Source organism: Mirounga leonina, unplaced genomic scaffold (genome assembly GCF_011800145.1).
Source record: "Mirounga leonina isolate KUSES-001 unplaced genomic scaffold, KU_Mleo_1.0 Mir_151, whole genome shotgun sequence".
Lineage (NCBI taxonomy): Eukaryota > Metazoa > Chordata > Mammalia > Carnivora > Phocidae > Mirounga > Mirounga leonina.
In genome coordinates this window covers 70,269,448-70,291,507 of record NW_023270377.1, presented here as the reverse complement: position 1 = coordinate 70,291,507, position 22,060 = coordinate 70,269,448, and the positions used below count along the sequence as shown (strand labels likewise).

General features: G+C 35.5%; 1 protein-coding gene and 1 pseudogene across 12 annotated transcripts in view; one reads left to right on the top strand and one right to left on the bottom strand.

The window, feature by feature from the left end:
• BAZ2B (bromodomain adjacent to zinc finger domain 2B) overlaps positions 1-22,060 on the bottom strand; it is a 386,499-nt gene that overhangs the window by 244,685 nt on the left and 119,754 nt on the right. The gene's annotated exons all lie outside the window — the stretch shown is intronic.
• LOC118011660 lies at positions 12,246-12,959 on the top strand (annotated as a pseudogene).

Below are 22,060 nucleotides of genomic sequence, written 5' to 3'. Positions count from 1 at the left end.
TGAATTATGTATCAATAAACTTAGTTTAAAAAAAAAACCAGTTAAGAGACATGTAGGAGATATTAAGAAGCTCCAACATACAATAGGAAGGTCCTAAAAGAAGTGGAGCAAATTATAAAGAAGTGATATTTGAAGAGTTAAATAAGTGAGTATGTGTTAGAATTGAGGAAGGAATTCATTTCTCAGATTCAAAGTATATTTTGTGTCCCAAGAAGGATAAACAAAAATATATCCACACCTAGACACATCATCAAAATAAAATTGTGGAACATTAGATAGGATAAACAGGAAATAACAACAACAACAAAAAAGTCAAAGAGAAAAAGACATATTACCTCACAAGGAATACTGACAGATTATTCCTCAGCAACAAGAGAAACCAAAACAAAATGAATAGTTTCAAAACTGAGAAATTCTATATAAAATACAATCATTCATTAAAGATTATTTTTTCTTATTTAGAGGAGGGTAATTTTAATTGCAGATGTTTCTTTCTTGATTATTCATTTACTCAGGTTTATAAAAGTCCTGAAGCAATTTTAATACTTTATGTTTCTCTAGGACATTATCTATTTTATGTAAGATTTTAAATTTCACATGTTTTTCATTTTATTTTGTTACTTTTTAGGTGCCTGTGATTTTAACATTTTTTCCTGTCTCGATAATTCTTGCTGAAAGTAACCCCTTATTATTTTCTGTAGCCCTTGATAATATATCTTGCTTTGATATCTATTTAGTCTGAAATTAATTTAATTAATCCAGCTTTCTTTTGATTATTTGTAGAGAGTTTCTTTCGTACTCTTTTACTTTTAATCTACCTATGTCTTTATATTTAAAATGAGTTTTTCTTCAATAGCATATAGTTGGTTCTTATATTTTTATCCAATCTGATGATCTCTTTCTCTTAATTGAAGTACTTAGATCATTTACATTAAATATAAATACTGATATGACTGTGTTTAAATCTACCATCATGCTAGTTGTTTTCTATTAGTATTATTATTTTTTTCTTTTCCCTCTTTACCAGTTTTCTTTTAGATTAAGTATTTATTTATTATGGAAAAGAGAAAAGATAAAGAGGAAAAGACTCATTTTATGAAGCTATATTAATTTTTTTAAAGATTTTATTTATTTATTTGACAGAGAAAGAGAGCACAAGCAGTGGTAGTGGCAGGCAGAGGGAGAAGCAGGCTTCCCGCTGAGCCAGGAGCCCGATACGGGGCTCAATCCCAGGGTCCTGGGATCATGACCTGAGCTGAAGGCAGATGCTTAACGAACTGAGACCCCCAGGCACCCCATGAAGCTAGATTAATTTTGAAAGTAAACCCAAACCAATTTCAGTTGCAAAATCCAAAATAAATTGATAAATCAAATCCAGTGGAATACTAAAAATACTATTAATAAATCATGACTAAGCAGTTTTTCTAAAGATTCAGTTATTATTTGAGAGAGAAAGCATGCACAAGAGAGAGCATGCACGCGCGTGCGGGTGGGGGGAGTATGGGGGGGACAGAAGCAGAGGGAGAGAGAATCTTAAGCAGACTCTATGCCCAGTGCAGAGCCCGATGTAGGGTTCAATCCCTGGCCCTGAGATCATGACCTGAGCTGAAATCAAGAGTTGGACCCTTAACTGACTGAGCCACCCAGGTGTCCCTAAGCAGTTTTTATTCTGAGAGAATACAAAGACAGGTCTACTTCTGGAAAGCTATTATTGTTAGTCACAATATTAATGAATTAAAAGGAGAAAATTACAATATCTTCTCTTTTTGTTTTTTTAAGATTTTATTTATTTTGAGAGAGAGAGAATGAGAGACAGAGAGCAAGAGAGGGAGGAGGGTCAGAGGGAGAAGCAGACTCCCCGCTGAGCAGGGATCTTGATGCGGGACTCGATCCCAGGACTCCAGGATCATGACCCGAGCTGAAGGCAGTTGCTTAACCAACTGAGCCACCCAGGCGCCCCTACAATATCTTCTCAAGAATGCAAAAAAGTATTCAGTAAAATTCAAATATAAGTTGTGATTAAAAACTCTTATCCAATTTTGTTGAAGAGTAGAACAGGCAAATCACAAAAGAATCTTAGATAACTAGTAAACATATGAAAGATTTTCAACCAGGCAGTGGGAGAAATAAAAATAACTATCAGGAATCACTTAATAACCAGTCAGATTGGTAAAAATTTTGTCTAATAACATCAAATTCATAAAGGATCAAAAGATACTGAAACTTGCATGCATTTTGTTGCAGCAACTGCTCCCTACATAATGATGTTATCCAGAAAAGCCAATGAGGCATGGCAGGGACAGCGGCTCCCAGAACCCACTCTCCAGATGTACAGATATCAGGGGCTCAGGGGGCACTTGGGAGCAGTGAAGGGGGTACACTGAAGGACAGGTGTGTGTGGTCCGCTGGCAGCCATGAGGTCAGATCTGTCCCAAGTTACAACACAAACCTATGGACTGTGGAATGTTATATACAACCATCAGAGAGCAATTTGTCATTAGATAATCATTTCAAGGTGCAAATCCAATTCTAGATATATACTCTTCATAACTCCCACAGCTATGCATAAAAAGACAAGTAGAAGAATGTTCCTTGTGACGCTCAGTGAAAAAGTATAAACACCCTATATATCCATTATTAAGAGAACAGACAAATTAACTGTATTATATTCATACAATGAAATACTGTTCAGCAATTAAGATGAATGACTTACAGTACATAAATAAACATAGATAAATCTGAAAAACAAAGATTAGTGATAAAAGCAGGTTGGAAAATGATACATACAGTATAATGTTATATAAGGTTTTAGAACATGCCAAACAATGCTGTGTATCATATACATGTATGGTACAAAAATGTACACTTTCTTAGGAGTGATTAACATAAATCTCTCTTCTATGGAGAGAAGAAAGAGAAAGAATGGGGTTGGGTAGGTATATATACGATTTCAAGTGTATCTATTTTATTTGTGTAAAGTAAGTTGAAACATGTGGCAAAAAGTTAACATTTATTAAAGCAAGGTGGTACGTACAGTATAAACATTTTCATTGTATTAGTTTATAGTCTATGTTTGCAATGTTTTAAACATTTTTTTTAAGTTTTAAAAAACATTGCAAGGGGCCAAGGAGAGGTTGGAGGCTTGAGAAAGTGAAAATATTTGGAATCTTGATTGTGGAGAATGTACTAAATTCAGTTTATTAGAAATGAGTGACACAATTGCCAGTAAAAAATACAGTAATTGGATTGCATGGAAGCAATTTATAGAAAGATTCAAAACAGTGCCATTTTAGACAGATGTTCCCTTAATACATTTAATAATGTCTACTTACAAAACATTCTACTTGAATTTCTCTCCCCTACAAAATAAAGAATTAGACAATCGTATAATAATAAAAAACAAATCTCTGGGGGAGCCTGGCTGGCTCAGTCACTGAAGCATGCTACTCTTGATCTCAGGGTTATGGGTTTGAGCCCCACATTGGGTAAAGAGATTACTTAAAAAAATAAAATCTTTAAAAAAAATACAACAGACAAATCTCTGTAACCATAATAAATTTATACAAAAGAATATTTCTATTAACAACTTTTAAAGTTATTTTTATTCTAGAAGTCATCTCTTTTCAAAGATACCGTAATTAAAATGTAGAGGATTCTGAATACCAATATTTGAATGGGAAAATCCTTTGATTTTATTAACTAACTGACACAGTTTAAAGGGATCTATAAAAACCCACTTAGGTCTTTCAAACTCTAAACTTCAAAATTATTATGTAACTTCAGGATTTATTGAAAATGGTTAGAATTTGGGGCACCTGGGTGGCTTAGTCGGTTAAGCGTCTGCCTTCGGCTTAGTCATGATCCCAGGGTCCTGGGATCGAGCCCCCTGCATCAGGTTCCTGGCTAGGAGGGGAGCCTGCTTCTCCCTCTCACTCTGCCTGCCGCACCCCTGCTTGTGCTCTCTCTCTCTCTCTCTCAAATAAATAAATAAAATCTTTAAAAAAAGAAAATGGTTAGAATTTATTAAAAAACAAAAAATCCATTTTTTTGTAATAGCCCTACACTTAAATAACAGAACTAGAACCTCTACTGGATCTCTCTGATTTTTGGAGCCTAAGCTTTACAGTAATCACCTAATCTTTCAAGTGAGTATTTATTTAGAGTGAGTAATCTTTCCCTAAATTTTTGAGAGCAGGAAATGTGTTCTGTGCATCACTGTTTTCCCAATGCTTAATCCATAATAGGTGTTCAATAAATAATAATGTTTAGTTAATGAAATGAATCTAGCCCCTAGCACAGACAGCCTCAAATCTCTGCAAGACAGTACAGCTAAAGCAACCATTGTGGATCAGACCCACTGGTTCATTCAGCTTAAGACTCTGGAAATTATTTAGAGATATTACTATCCTCGGGAGTACTACTCTTTTTTTTTTTTTCTTAAAGATTTTATTTATTTATTTGACAGAGAGATAGACAGAAGAGCACAAGCAGAGGGAGTGGCAGAGGGAGAGGGAGAAGCAGGCTATGCACTGAGCAGGGAACCCGATGCAGGACTCGATCCCAGGACCCTGAGATCATGACCTGAGCCGAAGGCAGACGCTTAACCATCTGAGCCACCCAGGCGCCCACTACTCTTTTTTTTTTAAGAATTTTATTTATTTATTTGAGAGTAAGCATGTGCAAGCAGGAGGAGCAGAGAGAGAGGGACAAGCAGACTCTGTGTTGAGCATGGAGCCAGACGCAGGGATCAATCTCATGACCCTGAAATCATGACCTGAGCCGAAACCAAGATTCCCACACTTAACCGACTGAGTCATCAAGGTGTCCCAGGAGCTCTACCCCCCCCTTTTTTTTTTAAGATTTTATTTATTTGGTTGATAGCACAAGTAGGCAGAGCAACAGGCAGAGGGAGAGGGAGAAGCAGACTCCCCGCTGAGCAGAGAGCCCGATGTGGGGCTTGATCCCAGTACCCTGAGATCACGACCGAGCCAAAGGCAGACAAAACCAACTGAGCCACCCAGGCGCCCCTGGGGGCTCTACTCTTAATACTACCCCCCCAATACCTCAGGCAGTAAGCAAATCATTTGGATCTAAAATTCTCTTGAAGATAGAAGACCAACGGACAGCTCTTTAAAATGTAATAAAAAGGGAAGCCCGCTTCTCCCTCTCCCACTCCCCCTGCTAATGTTCCCTCTCTCACTGTGTCTCTCTCTGTCAAATAAATAAAATCCACAAAAAAAATAGAATGTAATAAAAATATTTTTATATATGGGAATTCATAATTCATGACTAATTTTGACTCAGAAAGTCCTGATTCATTGCTAATACTATAGGTAATGAGATGATGAAGACTAAGACAAGGTCACTGGATTTAAAAAGGAGAATATAACTCATAATGCACAAAGGAACTATTTCAATAGAGTAGTAGGACCAGATGGCAAATTACTTTTTATAAATGTAATAATAATAATTATCTAGTTTAAATTTCTTATATTTAGGACTATGTGGATGATTCTATTAAGGGTTAATACCACAATAAAAGAGTAATTATAATAGAAAATTCCACATATCCATATAGTATAGGCCAAGCTAAAAGGTAAGTTATCATCTATTAGAGTTTATTATATTTCGTATGCATTTTGATAAGCCAGGAACATTAAGAGCAGGACAACTTTTTCTTTTTCCTTTTTAAGATTTTATTTTTAGGTAACCTCTATAGCCAATGTGGATTTTGAACTTACAACCCTGAGATCAAGAGTCACATGCTCTACTGGCTGAGCCAGTAGACCCAGGATAACTTCTTTTCTTAAAGTAGAGCAATTTATTAAACAAATAACTTTTCTTTTGCTGATTTTTTATCCTGATACATGAGAAAATATCAAAACATTTTAAGAATGCTGAGGTGCGAGGTGGTAGATGAGAAGCAAACAAAAGTAATAGTATACCATCATAGGAAAAGCAAGTCATATACAGAATAAAATTTATTCCTGTACTACATTATCTACTAATTAAAATAATGATGTTAATAATTATAAAACAATTACTAAGTATTTTTAAAGGCTGTATTATATGTATAGGACTTTTTCCAGGCAACTAGTCCCTAATGGTGTTCACAAGAAATATAAAACTTAGGTCTACCATATGTTCTTTTCTTTCCCATTTTTAAATTGTGTTAAAATAAACAAAATTTACCATCTTAGTTTTAAGTGTAGACGTCAATGGTACTAAGTACATTCACATTTTTGTGCAGCCATCACCACCATCAATCCCCGTAACACCATACGTTCTTTTAAAAACACTGTTAACATCCTGATTGTGTGCAGTACAACAAGTGAGTAAAAGAGCTAGGCAGAAAGAAAGTTCAACGAGTTAATTGCAATGAATGGAACATAAAGCTGGTCACTTACAATGCAAGTATTCTGTAGTATTCTGGCCTGGAATGCATAATCTGACTCTAACCATGAGGAAATATCACACAAACCCAAATGAGGGGCATTCAATTAAAAAGAAGTGGGAGAAGATATTTTCTTCAAAAACATCAATGTTAAAGATGATAAAGAAAAGCAATAGAGAAGTTATAGATTAAAGGAAACCAAAGAAAAATGACAATTAATTGCAAAGCTTGATCCTGGACTGGATTCTGTATTGAATGGAAGAAAAACCAAAAAGGAAAATATCCGGTAAACTAGTAAAAATTAAAATATGCACAGGAGATTAGAGTTTTGTAAACTTTAAATTTTTCTGAAGATGATAACTGTACCCTTATTCTTAAGAAATACACATCAAGGGGCACCTGGGTGGCTCAGATGGTTAAGCGTCAGCCTTTGGCTCAGGTCATGATCCCAGGGTCCTGGGATTGAGCCCCGCATTGGGCTCCCTGCTTGGCAGGGAGCCTGCTTCTCCCTCTCCCTCTACTGTACCCCCTGCTTGTGCTCTCTTGCTCTGTCAAATAAATAAATAAAATCTTTGAAAAAAAAAGAAAAAAATACACACCAAAACGTTTAGGGGTAAAGAGCTGTTACTCTCAAAGGTTCAGAACAAAAAAGAAAAAGGTGAATTTGGAAAACGGGATAAAAGCTATACTAGGTGTTCTACACTATTCTTATTCTTGCAGCTTTTTTGCAGCTTGAAATTTTATGTAAAGAGTTAAAAATTGTGCCTAATAGGTAGAAGCTAAATATGGAATTCTAATGCATAACACTAAAGAATATAAGAAATTATTAACATGTAATTTACAAAAGTAAAATACAAAAATACATGTAATTTCTTTTTTTTTTTTTAAAGATTTTATTTATTTATTTGAGACAGAGAGAATGAGATACAGAGAGCATGAGAGGGAGGAGGGTCAGAGGGAGAAGCAGACTCCCTACCGAGCAGGGAGCCCGATGCGGGACTCGATCCCGGGACTCCAGGATCATGACCTGAGCCGAAGGTAGTCGCTTAAGCAACTGAGCCACCCAGGCGCCCAAAAAATACATGTAATTTCAAAGTACTGTCAGTTTATTACACCTAAATTGTGAAAAATGTCAGATCTGTGCCTTTCATGAAACTGGATAAATACAATGGGGTCAGTTACATCAGGACGTTCTGTATCTGGTCAGTAATTTTGATTAAGATTCAGAACTTCCAGGAAATTGCCTCTAGCAATGTTTGTTTATTAATATTATAAATGCTGAAAACATTTTTTTGCATCATTGAATTCAGTCCTTGCTGACTAACATTTCATGGGTCAAAATGAATGGGTTTTCTATTGATTCAGCCAGTGTGGTGATTGACAAACATAATTCAGTAATAGCAGAATGAATAAAATGTCAACTTCTGTGTCTGATACTTGCCAGAATCTTTTTTTTTGCATTTAATTTTTTTAAATTTAATTTTATTATGTTATGTTAGTCACCATACATTACATCATTAGTTTTTGATGTAGTGTTCCATGATTCATTGTTTGTGTATAACACCCAGTGCTCCATTCAGTACGTGCCCTCCTTAATACCCATCACCAGGCTAACCATCCCCTCACCCCCCTCCCCTCTAAAACTCTGTTTGTTTCTCAGTCCATAGTCTCTCATGGTTCGTCTCCCCCTCCAATTTCCCCCCTTCATTTTTCCCTTCCTATTTTCTTCTTCTTCTTCTTCTTTTAACATATAATGTATTATTTGTTTCAGAGGTACAGGTCTGGGATTCGTCAGTCTTACACAATTCACAGCACTCACCATAGCACATACCCTCCCCAATGTCTATCACCCAGCCACCCCATCCCTCCCACCCCCCACCACTCCAGCAACCCTCAGTTTGTTTCCTGAGATTAAGAATTCCTCATATCAGTGAGAGCATATGACACTTGTCTTTCTCTGATTGACTTATTTTGCTTAGCACAATACCCTCTAGGTTCCATCCATGTCGTTGCCAATGGCAAGATTTCGGATTTTTTGATGGCTGCATAATATTCCATTGTATATATACACCACAACTTCTTTATCCATTCATCTGTTTATGACATCTTGGCTCTTTCCATAGTTTGGTTATTGTGGGCATTGCTGCTGTAAACACTGGGGTGCACATGCCTCTTCGGATCACTACATTTGTATCTTTGGGGTAAATACCCAGTAGTGAAATTGCTGGGTCGTAGAGTAGCTCTATTTTCAACTTTTTGAGGAAACTCTATATTGTTTTCCAGAGTGGCTACACCAGCTTGCATTCCCAAAAGTGTAGGAGGGTTCCCCTTTTTCCACATCCTCGCCAATATCTGTCATTTCCTGACTTGTTAATTTTAGCCATTCTGACTGGTGTGAGGTGGTATCTCATTGAGGTTTTGATTTGGATTTCCCTGATGCCGAGTGATGTTGAGCACTTTTGCATGTGTCTGTTGGCCATTTGGATGTATTCTTTGCAGAAATGTCTGCTCATGTCTTCTGCCCATTTCTTGATTGGATTATTTGTTCTTTGGGTGTTGAGTTTGATAAATTCTTTATAGATTTTGGATACTAGCCCTTTATCTGATATGTCATTTGCAAATATCTTCTCCCATTCTGTCGGTTGTCTTTTGGTTTAGTTGACTGTTTCCTTTGCTGTTACTTGCCAGATTCTATCAGTGCTTTATTTTCATTCTATCCTTTTAGAATTATTTTATGTTACTTCTGATTTACTTTCTTCTTTGCTGCTTCATTGTTTTAATTTTTCAGTAGGCTTTTTGTTTTATATTTCTTTTTTTTTTTTTTTTAAAGTAGGCTCCATACCCAGTACGGAGCCCAATGAGGGGCTTGAACTCACAACCCTGAGATCAAGACCTGAGCTGAGGTCAAGAGTTGGATGGTCAACTGACTGGGCCACCCAGGTACCCTTCATTATTTTTTAATCTTAATTTTCCTTTCAGCTGTAATTTTTATTTATTATTATTATTATTATTATATTAGTCTCACTTTATAACAATGAGAAGGAAGTATGATAATATGGTTAATACAAATTATGAACATATGGATTGGAATCCTTTTCTTCATCCATTTCTATATTAACTCTGAACAAAATCTAAGCTTTAGTATATTAGAAGTTATACATTCAGACAAAAACCCATTCCCACAATATTAATGTACTTGTGCTAAATCACATTTAGACTGCTAAAATAGTGTTGCTTTCTCACATTATATACCATCCTTGGTTTTTGCTTTATATAATCATTATTAACTCTATAAACAATATAATATATATTACAAGAAGGTAAATTAGACTTTATATTAATGTAAGGTCTTAATGCAGGTAGGAAAATAATCTTCTGATAGAAATCCAACACTGTCTCCTATAACTGCTTTATAGTATCCTAGCACAAATCTTATTTATCTGTATGAAATTTTACAATCAATAAAGATAATTTATATTTTTTCATATTACTTCTTAATATATCAATGAAGTACATAAAGCATGTATCATCACACAAAAGGAAATTGAAGCTTATAGACAGATTAGATTTACCAACATTATATAGACAGCAAAGTGGCAGACTACAAAGGACTTAAACGCCACCATGTCCCAAACCTAAACAATGGTAAGGATTTCTCTTGGTCATGTCACAGGAACAAGTGAAAAGAGATATGAAAAGTTGTTATACAGAACCCAAAGCAGCACTGCGTGACCATACTACTACATCTCAATCATCAAGATTATCTCTAATACCTGCTAGATACCTCATAGGACCATAGGTACCTTGGCACTTCATTTTGTCTGCTCCGCAATGAGCAAACATGTTCTACTTCCAAAATTTCTACTACACCAAAAACACTGAATCAGACAATGATTTTAAAAGCTTTTTGTTTTGAACTGATGGTTACCAGAGGGGAGGTGGGTGGGGGGAATGGTGGGAAATAGGTGATGGGGATTAAGGAGTGCACTTGCTGTGATGAGCACTGGGTGATATACGGAAGTGCTGAATTACTGTATTGTACACCTGAAATTAATATAACACTATATGTTAACTATTCTGGAATTAAAATTTTAAAAAGATAAAAGACTTCAAAAAATAAAAGCTTTTTGTTTGGGGCAGGTATAGAAGAACTAACAGGAGAGCAAATAGTAAATACTATAACACATATCAGTTCTGACTCTTTTTTTAATATTTTATTTATTTATTTATTAGAGACAAAGAGCATGAGCAGGGAGTGTGGCAGAGGGAGAGGGAGATGGAGGCTCCCCACTGAGCAGGGAGACCGATGTGGGGCTTGATCCCAGATCCTGGGATCATGACCTGAGCTGAAGGCAGACGCTTAACCGACTGAGCCACCCAGGTACCCCTTGACTCTTTCAAGATAAGCTCTTCACTGAGAAGTTTTTTAGCCTGATTCATTGTAATTATAATCTAGAACCAGTAAAGGATCAAATGTGTTAGGAATAAGGAATGAAGACTAAAGAGAGCCATGGAAAATACTGGTCCACTACATGGGGATATTCTTACCCTTGCCACTGATCAAAAAACATTCACTGTTGCAGAAGCACAGCTAAAAGAGAATGAGTATAGCCACTACTCAGCATTCACCTCTGACCCAGATTCCAAAGAGTGGTCAGGGCTTGCTCTGATTCTGGGGTGTAGGTGGAGGAAGAATCTCTCAAATTGGCAATATATAAGGAGAAACATTATAGGAAAGGTAAACACCAATCTCCTTAGGGTTTTTTCACAGCTATAAAATAATAGCAATAGAGGCTGCAATTGTTTGCAGGGGTGGTAAGGGGTTAGGAGCATATATGGATACATAGTCTTATCAGATAAAATGCTCTTAGGCAGCAGGGCAAATTTTCAAAACTATCTTTCACCAAGTAGGCACTCATAAAGTGGAAGTAAAGGAGCACCTGGAGCACCTGGCTGGCTCGTGGAGCGTGCAACTCTTAAGCTTGGGGTTGTGAGTCCCACGTTGGGTGTAGAGATTACTTAAAAATAAAATAAAATAAAGTGGGAGTAAAAGCAGAACTGGGGTCTGGGCAGGCAGTTTTTCCAAAGGTATGAGTCTACATATGAATGCAATGGTCACAAAGAAAACAAAATAACAATCAACAAAAACAAAGATCAAGTTCCCTCCCTAACCTCTCAGGCTGTTGAATGAGGAACGAAGTGACTGAATAAACCTCTATTATCAAAGCCTTCAAGATACAAAATAGTACCCAGATAAACAGGGAAAGAAGTCAAGAAGAATCTACCTGTATATTCTTAAGCAAATAGTAGGTCTTTATAAATCTGCCCTTATATGAAGATGACTTAACCAGAACAAAAAGCTGGATAAAAATTTTGCCATTAAAAGCCATGAAATAAACCCAGTATGTGAGAGATTAATGAAGAAAAGATACACCAGGAAACAAGAATGAATGACTATTTTCTAGTCCCAGGAAAATTTCACTCTGTAAGTTAAAAAATGAAATAAAAATAGAATGAATTAGAATTTGTGAATTTAGTCCAACCCCAGTCAAAACTCAAAGGATTAATATCTAGGAATGACAAAAGTGGTCAAAATATATGTGAAAAAACAACTAACAGAAGAATTCTGAAATAAGTAAGCAAAGATGAGAGGTCTGTCCTAAGAAATATCAAAACTTATACAGTTAACAATTAAAACTGAAGTACTGAGGAAGAAATAAGAATATGAAAGAAACCCTTTTGGCTCCCTAAGCAGTGCCATGACAGCAAGAACAAGAGGCTTACAAAAGGCAGCAGAAAGGGAGCCAAGAAGAAAGTGGTTGATTTATTTTCTAAGAAAGACTGGTATGATGTGAAAGCACCAGTTATGTTCAATATAAGAATTATTAGAAAAACACTAGTCACAAGAACTCAAGGCACCAAAATCACATCTGATGGCCTCAAGGGTCGTGTTTTTGAAGTGAGCCTTGCTGATCTGCAGAATGATGAAGTTGCATTTACAACTGAGGATGATCAGGGCAAAAACTGACTAATTTCCTTGGCATGGTTCTTACCTGTGACAAAATGTGCTCCATGGTCAAAAAATGGCAGACCATGATTGAAGCTCATGTTAACGTTAAGACGACCGATGGTTATTTTGTCTATTTTGTGTTGGTTTTACTAAAAAACACAACAATCAGATCGGAAGACCTCTTATGCTCAGCACCAGCAGGTCTGCCAAATTTGGAAACAGGTGATGGAAATCATAACCCAAGAGGTGCAGACAAATGACTGAAAGAAGTGGTCAATAAATTGATTCCAGACACCATCAGAAAAGACAGAAAAGCCTTGCTAGTCTATTTATCCACTCCATGATGTCTTTGTTAGAAAAGTAAAAATGCTGAAGAAGCCCAAATTTGAATTGGGAAAGCTCATAAAGCTTCATGGTGAAGGTAGTAGTCCTGGAAAAGCTACTGAGGATGAGACCAGTGCTAAAGTTGAACGAGCTGATGGATATGAGCCACCAATCCAAGACTTTGGCAGACCTGCTAGTGCTGAGCATTACACAGGTCTTCCTCAACTGTAAAATGGAACAGATATAGAACCTATCTCAAAGGATTCTTGTGAGGATGAAATAAATATATGCCAAGTCCTAACAGCATAATACCAATATGAGCAAAAGATGTTAACAGAAAATTTACAGAAAAAAACCCGAAAGTAGCTATTAGATGGGTCATGTGGAGGGCTCAGTCAGTGGAGCAGGTGATGCTTGATCTCCGGGTTGTTAGTTTGAGCCCCATGTTGGGTGAACATATAAAAAAAGTGTATAAAAAAAGTGGCCATTACCTACAAATATATTAAATCTGACTAATAATCAAAGACATACAAATTTGAATAATCTTCAATCATCATTATGCACCAGATTATCGAAGGTTTTAAAAAAAAAAAAGTACCCAGAATTGAGTAAGATGTGGCAGCAAGTACACTCTCATATAATTTTAGAGAGAATAAATTGTTACCATTGTTTGGAAAGCCTTTTGGCAACAAGTACCAAAATTCTGATCCAGCAATTTCTCTTTTAGGAATTACACTACAAAAATAATCACAAGAGCGTAAAGCCAAATCTACAAAAATGTTCAAGTGGGAACTATTCATAATTTGGAAAACTTTGAGCCCATCCAAATGTCTATTAATGAGCATTAATTGAATTAGGGTATATCCATAAAATGACTTTGTAGTGACTGTGAAGTGATTTATATTCTTTATATTCATGAGAAGAAAAGTGCTCCACAACATACTTTCTTGAGTAAAATGGAAAATTACAAGTCAATAGAGTATGACCTTGTATTTATAAATGTATGTGTGTATACTTACAGAGAAGAAAGTTCAATATTAGTACAATGTTACAGTGCTGACCTCCAGATAGAAGGATTTTAAGTGACTTACCTTTCTTACATAAATTCTTTATGTATTACTTAAACTTTCTATAGGACTATGCATACTTTAAAAAACAATTACAGAACTAAAAGAGGAATATCAATTTTTCCTCCAATGACTGGTCATTGCACAAAATAACTGATCCAAGCAAACATTACGTGAGCAAAAGAAAACATACTTTGAATTGTACCCTAAGATTAGAAGAACTTGACAACTCAGGGAAAGGCAAAAGTAAGACCAATTATGGCAAAAAGATTCAACGGTATCTCTATTATAAAACATATCTAAAATTATGACTAGAGTCCTCCTAAATACTGCAAAAAATAAAACTACTAACCTGAATGAGGAAGAGAAAGGCAAAAGAAATTGCTAAGAAATTTACTAGGCACGATGAAACTTAATACTGCTTTTCAAGTGACTCTTAAAGTAATTGAAAGAATTATTCAAACATGAGAAAGGAACTAGTTCATTTATGTCAGAGGACTTTAAGTTATTTAAGAAAAGCTGTATCGAGGGGGGCCTCAATGACTCAGTTGGTTAAGTGTCCGACTCTTGATTCCAACTCAGGTCATGATGCTCAGGGTCTTGAGATCAAGCCCTGCTTTGGGAACCCCACTCAGTGCAGAGTCTGCTTGAGATTCTCTTTCTTCCTCTCCCTCTGTCACTCCCCCAGCTCTCTCTCTCTCTCCATAAATAAATAAATAAATAAATAAATAAATAAATAAATAAATAAAATCTTTTTTAAAAAAGAAAGAAAAGTTGTATCAAACTAGTTGAAACCTTGTCTTCACTTGTCACTAATTACCTACCAAGATATCCCATAATGATATAAAGAAAAACCTAAAAACATACAAGCGTTAACTTTTCCTAGTATCAACACATGAAAACTACTTTTTCCCTTATGAAAAATCCTAGTGCATAACTTTCCTATTTGAATTCAGGAAAAAGTATTAAATGAAGATTAAATTCAAAGCATCAGGAGAAACATGGAAAAACAGTCAAGAAACAGAGTATGGTTCCAATTTTCCATTTACTCAGTCTCAATTTCACTATAAGTAAAACAAGAAGACTGACTAGAGCTCCAAATATATCTAATGCAGCATCAGTGATATGTCTTTGGAAGAATTATATGCTCCATGAAAATAAAGGTTCTATTGGTAAAACAAGTTCAGGAAATTCTGCATACCATTTACCTTCTCTGAAGAATCCTAATGCACCGTACTGCAGAAAAGAAAATATTTAACTTTGTGTAACCCACCATTTCTCATAATTAGACAAACTAAATGTCTGTCAGTAGAGGAATAATTAAAAGATTATACATCATAGCATGATTTTTACAAAGAAGACATTTTATATATTGACACAGTAGATTTCTGGGACCCAAGATAAAAAAGATAAACTACAGAATAATACATATATCAACTAGTTTTTGTTAATTTAGCTTTTGTATATATATGTAGTCATATGCATAAAAAAGGTCTAAAAGAATACACAGCAAACTTTTTGAGTGATTCTGGAAATGGCAATTGGCAGAGTCAAAGGGGAATACATTTAACTGATAGACTTAAGTGTATCTTTAAATGATCTTAAATGTATCTTTAAAAGATCTTAAATATTTATCTTTCTGGGGGCACCTGGGTGGCTCAGCTGTTAAGCGTCCGACTCTTGGTTTCAGCTCAGGTCACAGACTCAGGATCCTGGGATGGAGCCCCACACATCCGGCTCCGGGCTCAGCAGGAAGCCTACTTCTCCCTCTCCCTCTGACTCCCCCTGCTTGTGCTCTCTCTCTCTCTCTCATTCACTCTCAAATAAATAAATGAAATCTTTAAAAAAAAAAATACAAGTTAAAAAACTTAAATGCTCATAATAATCAATAGTTAAATAAATGACTAAATAGCAACTCAAGAAAATGTTTCAATGTTATTTTATGACTGGCCTACTTTTCACAAGAATTTTGAAAGTTAACAAAGTAATGTGTATAATTATGTAGAATACATAGCAACCAAAAAAGTACCTATAAACATAAGGGAAAAAATTCCAATGTGTAATTTTGTTATGATCATACCTGTATAAAATGAGTATATTCTTTTATAAATTGAACAAATGTAATACAACCACGTGTGCTAAATACTGAAGAAACAGACACAGAAGTTGTAGCATTTGCCTCTCAGGAAGCATAGAGTCTAGTGGAATGAAGACAAGTAAATCAAGTGTAATAGTACAATGAGATTCATTTATTCCACCCACACAAAAAACATATTCAGGGTCTACTTAATGTGCCAAGTGCTGTCTAGATGTTATTCACTGGTAGAAAGAAAAACAAAAAATAATTCTTTCATTCTTTAGGAGAGAAAAGTACAATAAAAATATTTGAAGGCCATTAAGTGCCAAGGGTAAAAATACAACAAAAAAAGGGATAGGGAGTGCAGGGTGGAGGGTTTGCAATTTTGGTTAGGGTGCCGTACAAAAGAATACTTTGGAGCAATGGTTTGAAAGAGCTGAGAACAATCCATAAGGTTATGTGAAGGAAAAGCAAATGCAAATGTTTTAAAGCAGGAGTTTACCTGTTATGTATACAAGACACACCAAGGAGTCTAATGTAGCTGGCCCAGAGTAACTATAGGAAATGTAGTAAGAAGTGACCTGAGACTGGTAAGGGGCTATAAGAAAGATCATGTGGGGTCTTTTAGGCTACTGCAAAGACTCTAAGTCATATGGGTTGGTTGGTTGGTTGCTTGCTTGCTTGCTTTTACAGATTTTATTTTTCAGAGTAGTTTTAAGTTCACAAAATTGATAGGATGATAGAGATTTCCCTGGCCCCACACATGTATACCTGTTATCAACATGCTCCATCAAAGTGGCACATTTGTTAAAATTTATGAACCAACACTAACACATCACTATCATGCAAAGTACATACTTTACATTAGGGTTCCCTCTTGATATTATACATTCTATGGGTGTGGACAAATATATAATGACATGCATCTACCAATATAATATCATACAGATTAATTTTACTGCCCTAAAATCCTTTGTGCTGCACCTAACTCCTCCCTCCTACCCTTTGAACCTCTGACAAACACTGATCTTTTTACTATGCCCAGTTTTGCCTTTTCCAGAATGTCATATGCTTGGAATCATACAGTCTGCAGCCTTTTCAGATTATCTTCTTTCACTCAGTAATATGCATTTAAGGTTCCTCATATGTCTTTCCATAGCTTGATAACTCATTTCCTCATAATACTGAATAAGAGTCCCTTTCTGGATTATTTATCCATTCACCTACTAAACGAGATCTAGGTTGCTTCCAGGTTTTGGTAATCATGATTGAAACTTCAACCTTTTTTGTGGACATAAGTTTTCAAATAATTTGAGTAAATGCCAAGGAGCATGTTGGGTAAAATGTATGGTAAGAATATGGTTAATTTTGTAAGAAACTGCCAAACTCTATTCCAAAGTGGCTGTACCATTTTGCATTCCCACCAGCAATGAATGAGAGTTTCTGTTGCTCCACATCCTCTCCAGCATTTGATGTTGTCAGTGTTTCAGATTTTGGACAATCTAATAGGTGTGCAGTAGTATCTCATTGTTTTAGTTTTAACTTCCCTGATGATGTATGATGTAGAGCATTTTCATGTGTTTATTTGCCATAATGATTTCTTTGGTGAGCTGTCAAGATCTTTGGCCCCTTTTAAAATTAGATTGTTTTCTTATTATTGAGTTTTAAGAGTTCTTTATACACTTTGGATAATGGTCCTTTAACAGGTGTGTCTTTTGCAAATATATTCTCTCATTCTGGGTCTTGTCTTCTCATTCTCTTGTAATTGTCTTTCATAGACAGAGTTTTGAATTTTAATGAAGTTAACAATTACTTCTTTCATAAATCGTGGCTTTAGTGTTATATCTAAAAAGGCATAACCATACCCAAAGTCATCTAGGTTTTATCCTATGTTATCTTCTGGAAGTTTTATAGTTTTGCTTTTTCATTTTAGGTCTGTGATTCATTTTAGATTAATTTTTATAAAGGATGTAAAGTCTGTGTCTAGATTCATTTTTGCATGTGAATGCCCAGTTATTACAGCTCCATTTTCTGAAAAGACTATCCTTGCTTCATTTTATTATTGCTTTGCTTTGTCAAAGATCAACTGATTATATTGATATAGATCTATTTCTGGCTTTTCCAATCTTTTCCATTGATCTATTTGTCTATTCTTGTGCCAATACCACCCTGTCTTGATTACTGTAGGTTTATTGTATATCTTAAAGTTGGGTAATGTTGGTCCTTCAAGTTTAACATTGAGAATATTAAATTTGAGATGTCTAATAAACTGTACGTATAGGTGCCAAAAAAAGCAGTTGGTATGAGAGCTTGAGTTCAGGGGGAAAAACTCCAGGCTTATAAATTTATTACATTGAAAAAAAAGAAAAGGTCCTTCTCAAACTCTTTCAAAAAAATAGAAGAGGAGGAGGGAACACTCCCAAATTCATTTTATGAGACCAGCACTACCCTGATAACAAAATCACACAAGGACACTTCAACAAAATTACAGTCCAATGAATCTGATGAACAGAAATGCAAAAGTCCTCAACAAAATATTAACAAACCAAAATCAACAATATATTAAGATGATCATACATCATGATCAAGTGGGATTTATCCCTGGGATACATGGATGCTTCAACATCCATATATCAGTCATATAATACACCACATTAATAAAATAAAGGATAGAAATCATATGATTTTCTCAATAGATGTAGAAAAAGCATTTGACAAAATTCAACAACCATTTATGATTAAGAACTCTCAACAAAATGGGTATAAAACAAATGTACCTCAACATAATAAAGGTCATATATGACAATCCCACAACAAACATCATTCTCAATTGTGAAAAACTAAAAGTTTTTCCTCTAAGATCAGGAACAAGATGAAAGAGATAAGTATGACAATTCTCCCCATTTTTATTCAACATAGTACCGGAAGCTCTAGCTAGACCAGTTAGGCAACAAAGAAAAATAAAAGGCATCCAAATCAGAAATGGAAAAGTAAAACTGTCTCTGCTTGCAGATGACAAGATACTAAAAATAGAAAATCCTAGGGGCGCCTGGGTGGCTCAGTCCTAAGCGTCCGCCTTCAGCTCAGGTCATGATCCTGGGGTCCTGGGATCGAGCCCTGCATTGGGCTCCCTGCCCAGCAGGAAGCATGCTTCTCTCTCTCCCACTCCCCCTGCTTGTGTTCCTGCTCTCACTATGTCTCTGTCTAAATAAATAAGTAAAATGTTTTAAAAAAAAAGAAAGAAAATCCTAAAGACTCCACCAAAAAAATCTACTAGAAGTAATAAATAATAAATTCAGTAAAGTTGTAGAATACAAAATCAATATACAAAAAGCTGTTTAATTTTTATACACAAATAACAAACTATCACAAAGAGAAATTAAGAAAACAACCCCATTTATAACTACAACTACATCAAAAAGGAAACAAAGAAACCTAGGAATTAATTTAATCAAGGAGGTGAAAGACCTGTACACTGAAAACTATAAGACACCGAAGAAGACACAAATAAATGGAAAAAATATTCCATGCCATTCTTACAGATTGGAGGAATTAATATTGTTAAAATGTCCATACTACTTAAAGCAACTTACACATTCAGTGCAATCTCTATTGAAATTCTAATAGCATTTTTCACAGAAATAGAACAAACAAATCCTAAAATTTGTATGTACCTACAAAAGACTCCAAATAGCCAAACAATCTTGAAAAAGAGGAACAAAGCTGGAGGCATCACACTGCCTGATTTCAAACTATATTACAAAACTACAGTAATCGAAACAGTATGGTATTGGCATAAAAACAAACCAAGACACAAAGATCGATGTAACAAAATAGAAAGCCCAGATATAAACCCATGCATATACAATCAACTAATTTGTGACAATGGAGGCAAGAATAAACAATGGGGAAAGAACAATCTCTTTAATAACTGGTATTGGGAAAACTTGATGGCTACATGCAAAAGAAAGAAACTGGATCACTATCTTACATCATATACAAAAATCAACTCAAAATGGATTAAAGCCTTGAACATAAAACCTGAAACTCCTAGAAGAAAACATAGGTCATAAGCTCCTTGCAATTGGTCTTAGCAATCATTTTTTTAGATTTGACACCAAAATCAAAGGCAACAAATGTAAAAGTAAGTAAGTAGGACTAAATCAAACTAAAAAGCTTCCATATAGCAAAGGAAACCATCATAAAAAAAAAATGAAAAGGCAACCTGAGTGGGAGAAAATGTTTGCAAATCATATATCTGATAAGAAGTTAACATCCAAAATATAGAAAGAACTCCTACAACTCAGTAGCAAAAAAAGAAACAATCTGATTTAAAAATGGGCAGAGGATCTGAATAGACATTTTTTCAAGAAGATATGCAGATGGTCCACAGATGCTCAACATCAATGATCATCAAGATGATGCAAATCAAAACCACAATGAGGTAGCACCTCACACCTGTTAGAACGGCTGTTATCAAAAAACAAGAAATAACAAGTACTGGCAAAGATGTACAGAAAAGGGAACCCTCATGTACTGTTGGTTAAGAATGTAAACTGGTGCAGCCACTACTGAAAACAATATGGAGGTTCCTCAAAAAATGAAAAATAGAACTACCCTTTGATCTAGCAATTCCGATTCCGGGTATTAGAAGAAAATAAAAAATACTAACTCTCACCCCCAGATATATATGTTTATTGCAGCATTATTTACAATAGTCAGGAAGCAACCAAAGTATGCATTGATGCATGAATGGATAAGGAAAATGTACATGTGTACAATGAAGTATTACTCAGCCATAAAATAGAAATATTGCCATTTGTGACAAAATGGATGGACCTTAAGGGCATTATGCTAAATGAACTAAGTCAGAGAAAGAAAAATACCATATGATCTCACTTATATGTAGAAAATCTAAAAAAGAAAAAGAAAAAGAAAAAGAAATGCATACATACTGAGAATAGATGGACGGTTACCAGACCCAGGAGTGGGAGAACAGGTGAAATGGGTGAAGAGGTCAAAAGTTACAAACTTCTGGGGTGCCTGGGTGGCTCAGTCATTAAGTGTCTGCCTTTGGCTCAGGTCGTGATCCCAGAGTCCTGGAATCGAGCCCCGCATCGGTCTCCCTGCTCCGCGGTAAGCCTACTTCTCCCTCTCTCACTCCCCCTGCTTGTGTTCTCTCTCTCACTGTGTCTGTCAAATAAATAAAAATCTCAAAAAAAAAAAAGTTACAAACTTCCAGTTATGAAAGAAATAAGTCATGAGATGTAATGTAGAGCATGGTAACATGGATAGTAAATTATATTGCATATTTTAAAGTTGCTAAGGGAATATATCTTAAAAGTTCTCATCACAAGAAAAAAAATTTGTAACTATGTGTGGTGATAGATGTTAAGCAGACTTAATGGGGTGATTATTTCACATCATATATAAATACTATTAAATATGTTATACATCAATTATACCTCAATAGAAAAAAAATCTGCTTAAAAAATGGAATAAGCAACTTTGGGAGTCATTAGCATCTCAGTGCTATCTAAATCCAGGGTGTTGAATTATTTCACCAAGACAGTTATAGTGAAAGAACAGAAGTTGTGCAAGGAGTGAGGCCTGGGGTATGGGTGGAAACTTGAAACCAGCAAAGAAAGGAAAAACAGAAAACTAGGAGGAAAAACAAAATATGAAATTGTGGAAGGGAAAGGAAAAGAAAGTTTAAAGGAGGACAGAGTGATAAACTTTGTTAAATGCAACAGGTTTAGTCAAGAAAGTGAGAATTGAGAACTGACTGAAGTCACAGAAGTCATCAGGGACACTGATAAGAACAGTTTTGTGGAGTTGTTCTGAAACAAAAGCATGACTAAAGCCAGATCAAGAAAGAATGGAGCGGGGGAAATCGGAGGGGTAGACGAACCATGAGAGACGATGGACTCTGAAAAACAAACTGAGGGTTCTAGAGGGGAGAGGGGTGGGAGGATGGGTTAGCCTGGTGGTGGGTATTGAGGAGGGCACATTCTGCATGGAGCACTGGGTGTTATGCACAAACAATGAATCATGGAACACTTCATCTAAAACTAATGATGTAATGTATGGGGATTATCATAAGAATAAAAAAAAAATAAAGTCAAATGTACAGTTAAAAATAAGAAAGAAAGAAAGAAAGAAAGAAAGAAAGAAAGAAAGAAAGAAAG